This window comes from Physeter macrocephalus, chromosome 3, assembly GCF_002837175.3.
Source record: "Physeter macrocephalus isolate SW-GA chromosome 3, ASM283717v5, whole genome shotgun sequence".
NCBI classification, from domain to species: domain Eukaryota; kingdom Metazoa; phylum Chordata; class Mammalia; order Artiodactyla; family Physeteridae; genus Physeter; species Physeter macrocephalus.
Window position 1 is genome coordinate 19,273,725 of NC_041216.1, and position 5,956 is coordinate 19,279,680.

At 43.2% G+C, this 5,956-nt stretch overlaps 1 long non-coding RNA gene across 1 annotated transcript in view; it reads right to left on the reverse strand.

Moving 5' to 3' along the window:
• Positions 1-4,730, reverse strand: part of LOC129391789 (uncharacterized) — a 6,981-nt gene extending 2,251 nt beyond the window's left edge. Inside the window, exons 1-2 of the long non-coding RNA XR_008616487.1 lie at positions 4,619-4,730; positions 4,424-4,520 (exon numbers count right to left, since the gene is read on the reverse strand). This is a non-coding gene — a long non-coding RNA (uncharacterized lncRNA). The remainder of the gene's footprint in view (positions 1-4,423; positions 4,521-4,618) is intronic.
• Positions 4,731-5,956: the final 1,226 nt, after the last annotated feature.

Here is a 5,956-nt window from a genome sequence, read left to right on the forward strand (position 1 = left end):
GTGGCCCCCGCTTGCCGCAACTAGAGAAAGCCCTCACACAGAAACAAAGACCCAACACAGCCAAAAATAAATATAAAAATAAATAAATTAATTTAAAAAAAGAATAGCTTTACAGAAATATAATTTGCATATCACACCATTCATTCGAGTGTATAATTTGATTTTTTGGGGTATATTCACCATTACGCAACCATCACCACAATCTAATTTTAGAACATTTTCAACATCCCCCAAAGAAAGCCTCCCCATTAACAGTTACCAACCTCCTCTACCCCATACTCCCTCCCCCAAGCCCCAGGCAACCACTAATCTGCTTTCGGTCTCTATAGAGTTGCCTAGTCTGGAATTTCATATAAAGGAAATCATATAATATGTGGCCTTTTGTGACTGGCTTCTTTCATTTAACATAATGTTTTTGAGGTTCATCCATGTTATAGCTCGTATCAATATTTTATTCCTTTTAATTGTTGAATAATGTTCCATTGTATAGCTATTCCACCTTTCATGTATCTATTTATCAATTGATGGACATTTGTTTTTCCCTGCTTTTTGGTTATTATGAATAATCCTGCTATGAACATCTGTGTGCAAATTTTTGTGGGGGTGTATGTTGTCATTTCTCTTGGGCACATACCTATATACCATATATATAGCCGTCCTAGTGGGTGTGAAGTGGTATCTCATTATGGTTTTGATTTGTGTTTGCCTAATGACTAATGATGTTGAGCTACTTTTCATGTGCTTGCTGCTCATTTGTTTATCTTCTCTGGAGAACTGTCTATTCAAATCCTTCTCCTATTTTTAAATTGGGTTGTTATGTTTATTGTTGAGTTATAAGAATTCTGGACCCAAGTCCCTTATCAGACATATGATTTGCACATATTTTAATCCTATTCTGTGGGCTGTCTTTTTATTTTCTTAGTAGGATAGTTTGCAGCACAAAATTTTTAATTTTGATGAAGTTCAATTATTTATTTATTTATTTATCATTTGTGCTTTTTTTGTAGTATCTAAGAAACAATTGCCTAACCCAAGGTCACAAACATCTACTCCTATGTTTTCTTCTAAGTTTCTTCTGAGTTTTACAGTTTTAAGCCTTACAGTTAAATCTATGATCCATTTTGAGTTAACTTCTGTGAATGGTGTGGGGAAGGAAACCAGTTTCATTCTTTTGCATGTGGATATCTAGTTGTTTCAGCACTATTTTTTGAAGACCTCTTTCCCTATTGAATTATCTTGGCACCCTTGTTGAACTATGATCCATTCTGATTAATTTTTGAATATGGTGAGATGTATGGATGAAATTATCTTTTTTCCTCCCTCCCTCCCTCCCTCCCTCCCTCCCTCTCTTCCTCCCGTCCTTCCTTCCTTCCTTCCTTCCTCCCTCCCTCCCTCCCTCCCTCCCTTCCTTCCTTCCTTCCTCCCTTCCTTCCTTCCTCTCTTTTCTTCATATTGATAGTCAATTGTTCCAGCACCATTGTTGAAAATCCTCCACCGGGGCTTCCCTGGTGGCGCGGTGGTTAAGAATCGCCTGCCAATGCAGGGGACACAGGTTCGAGCCCTGGTCCGGCAAGATCCCACATGACGCGGAGCAACTAAGCCCGTGCGCCACAACTACTGAGCCTGCACTCTAGAGCCCGCAAGCCACAACTACTGAGCCCGTGTGCCACAACTGCTGAAGCTCGCGCGCCTAGAGCCCGTGCTCCGCAACAAGAGAAGCCACTGCAGTGAGAAGCTCACGCACTGCAACAAAGAGTAGCCCCCGCTCACCACAACTAGAGAAAGCCTGCGAACAGCAACGAAGACCCAATGCAGCCAAAAATAAATAAAAGAAAATAAAAGAAAGAAAATCCTCCATGGGATTGCCTTTGCACCTGTGTCAAAAATAAATTTTCCATAAATGTGTAGGTCTAATTCTGGATCATCTATTCTGTTCCATTGATCTATTTGTCTATCTTTATACCAGTCTACACTGTCTTGATTAAAGTAACTTTATAAGCCTTAAAATCAGGTAGTATAAATCCTGCAACTTTGTTCTTCTTTTCAAAGTTGATTTGATATTCTAGGTCCTTTGCATTTCCATATGAATTTTAGTATCAGCTTGTCAATTTCTACAAGAAAAGTCTATTAGGATTTTGAATGAGAGGGCATTGACTTTATAGAGCAAATCCGGAGAATTGGTATCTTAACAATATTCAGTCTTCTGATTCATAAACATGGTCTTTCTTGATTTCTCTGGGCATTGTTTCATAGTTTTCAACGCACAAGTCTTCCATATATTTTGTCAGATTTATCCCTAAATATTTCATTTTTTTGGATATTATTGTTAAAGTATTTTTTTCAATTTCATTTTCCAGTTGTTTATTGCTAGTAAATAGAAGTACAATTTTCTTGTATTTTCATCTTATATCCTTCTCCCTTGCTACTAAACTCAGTTATTAGTTCTAGCAGTTTTTTGGTATATTCTAAAGGATGTTTTTTTTTTACATGGACTATCATGTTTATGCCAATAGAGACAATCTTACTTCTTCTTTTCCAATCTGAATGCCTTTCATTTCTTTTCTTGCCCTAGTGAACTGCCTAAAACCACCAGTAAAACATTGAATAGAAGTAGTGAGAGTGGAGATTCTTGTCTTGTTCCTAATCTTCGATGGAAAAGTAATCAGCCTTTCCCCATTAAGTATGATGTTAGCTGCAGGGGTTTTTTTGTAGATGGCCTTTTTCAAGCTGAGGAAGCTCCCTTCTATCTCAGTTTTCTGACAGTATTTTTCAAAAATCAGGGACAGATATCAGATTTTGTCAAATGGATGGGTTTTTTTGCATTTATTAAGGGGTTTTCTTTTTTAGTCTGTTAATCATTGATTGATTTTTTTTCATTGATTGATTTTTTTAGTGTAAAACCAAACTTTCAATCCTCACTTGATCATTTTGTATTTTCCTTTTTATATCTTGTTGGACTCTGTTTGCTAACATTTTATTAAGAATTTTTACATCTATGTTCATGAGAGATATTAGTCTGTAGGTTTCTTTTCTTGTGATGTCTTTATGTGGTTTTGGTGTCAGAAGAATAGTGGCTTAATAGTATGAATTGGGAAGTATTTCCTCCACTTAAATTTTCTAGAAGGATTGGTGTAGAATTGTGTCCTCCCAAAATTCATATGTTGAAGCTAACCCCCGTTATCTCAGAATGTGACTGTATTTGGAGATAGGGTTTTAACTGAGCTTAAATGAGGCCATTAGGGTGGTTCCCTAATCCAATCTGACTGGTTTTTATGAGAAGAGGAAATGTGGACACACAAAGAGACAGGAGGGATGTGCACACACAGAGGAAAGACCATGTGTGGAGCCACCTGCAAGCCAAGAAGAGAGGCCTCAGAATGAAACCAACCCTGCCGACACTTTGATCTTGGACTTCTCTCCTCCAGAAGTGTGAGAAAGTGAATTTCTGTCGTTTAAGCTACCTAGTCTGTGGTACTTTGTAATGGCACCCCTAGTAGCCTGATACAATTAGTATTATTTCTTCCGTAGGTATTTGGTTGCATTCACCTGTGAAGTCATCTAGACCTGGGGTTTATTTATGAAAAGGTTTTAAACTGCATGTTCAATTTGTTTAATAGATGTAGGGGCTATTTCCGGTTGAGTGAATTCATGTTTTTCAAGGAAAGTGACTGTTTCATCTTAGTCATTGAATACACTGCCTTACATTCATTTTAACACAAAAAAATGACAGACAGTAAAACCACCAGTTATTCTACTGTCTAAAAATAACCACTGCTAATGTTTTGCTGTATATCTTCCAGATAATTTTTATGCTTGTGCCCACCCACCCCTCAACAACCACCCCCCACTTTTTTTTTTTAAGTTTCCAACAGTCTTTTTTAAAAAATTGGGGTATATTTGCTTGACAATCTTGTGCCCACCCCGCTTTTCTTTTGTTTGTTTTACAAAATTGCTATTACCTTTAATATCCAGGTTTTTTGTATCGTTAAATCTTTGAAAACATAATTATGAATGGCTGGCTAACCATTTGCTTAACTAATTCCCTAACCTAACGTGCCTCTGATTTTGGAGGCGCATCGTAAAGAACGCCACAGTCAACATCCTCTTTCCTTTGTCTCTGGGAGCTGCTACTCAGGTTTGTATCTTGGTTTATAGTCCCAGAAGTGGAATTACTGGGTCGACCAGTCTATTGTTGACTTTTGATATTGAGCACTCTGTGATTGGTGGAGGAGGGGGGAGGGAGGGGGAGGGAGCGCCCATCCTCCCCTCAAGGGACCAAGCCCAAACCAACTGCAGCCAGTGGGAGTGTGTGATGACAAAATGGCACAGGACTATGCAGAGGCTCTCAGGGCCTCCCCCACTGCTCCCCCACTCAACGCCAGCCATGGCCTCCTTGGCATAGATCTAAGCGCCTCCTGGTTACCTGCATGTTGGCGGCTGTATCATCAGTATGCGGACTGGACTGGGCCCTGCTTCTTGGTTCTTCCTCCTTTGGAGTGAGTTATATCATTAAGAGGCATCTGCAAAAAATCAAAGCGAGTACTGAACTGTGCAGGCAAGTGAAGGCAGAGACCAGCCTTACCCTCCCATCACCACGCTCTGTTCTCAGGGAGCTCACAGTCTGATGGGGCAGATGCAGCCCCTGTCCCGGGAGAACCCCTGGCTTTTGTGGAGGAAATGATAGTCCCCTGTTCTCCAGGATCCCTGGTTTGAGTGCAGTGTCAAGCCCCACAGGCCAAAACACATACAGGTGCCTACAAAAGACTGTATAAGCAAGCGCAGGCCAACACCTTCCACGTAGGGATGTGTGATTGGATGCAGTGGGGCTTTTCTAGGTTAACTTCCTGGGAAAGAGAAGGGCCTGGACCTGCAGAGAGGAGGTTGGGCAAGGGAAGGGTGAGGGCTGGAAGAACAGGGAAATGACATGTGGGATTGGCCAGCCAGTTGGTTTGGTAGAGCCAGAAGTGCAAGCTGGAAAAGCTGGGGGTAGGAAGGGAAGTGCTGGTGGAGTGGGGGGGCGGTTCTCTTCTGTTCTTTGCCAGCAAGCTTGGGACCATTGGGAGGGAAGGGCCAATGGAGACAATTTGGAGTTCTCATATCCAATGATACTCTTCTTCCCCCCTCCCTTTCTCCCCTCCCACCATCTCAGTTCACCTCAAGGCTGGAGAACAGGCCTCTGCTTGGTAACAAACAGGTCTTTATCTGAGCACCTGCCGCATGCCCCCAGAGCACACAACAGCTGTAGTCTGTTTTTATCTGTGAGCAGAATCCTCACTCCGTGATGCCCGGTTATACCCATCTTACAGCTGAGGACACAGAGGCCAGGGAAGGGAGCTATCCTACCAGGATCTCAGAATCAAGCAGTCAGGGTGCTGGGATCGGAGCCCCTGTCTGTGCAACGGTCCACACTGCCGGGGGCTCCCAGGGCTCCAGCCCCCCTCTGTTCCTCCCTGGCCCCATCTTTCCCCCACACATGCCACCCTCAAAAAGAGGCAAATGGCACTGACCCCCAGGCCACCAGGATCTCAACCAGAGGTGACTGGGCCCCCCAGGGCACATTTGGCAATGTCTGGAGATATCTTTGTTGTCACAAGTGGGGGTGGGGTGGGGGGAGGGAGGAGGAAAGGAGCAGGGGAGGAGCATGGGGAGGGGTTACTACTGTGTCTAGTGGTGGAGGTTAGGGATGCTGCCCAACCCCCTAGGATGCCTAGGACGGTGCCCACCGGAGAGGTCTCGGGTCACATGACAGTGGTGGTAGCGCAGAGTAGCCCTGTTCCAGATCTGCAGGCTCGCCCTTCCGAATGTGAGCTGGGGGCTTCCGGCTGGATGCGTGTGCCCGTGCCCCCCTCCAGTCTTAGCCAGAGGTGGGCACCAGCAGATTGCAGATGTGGGTAGGCAGGTCTCTGCAGATTCTGGACTAAAGCCCTTCCAGATGTGAAGGGATGGCTTGCAGATG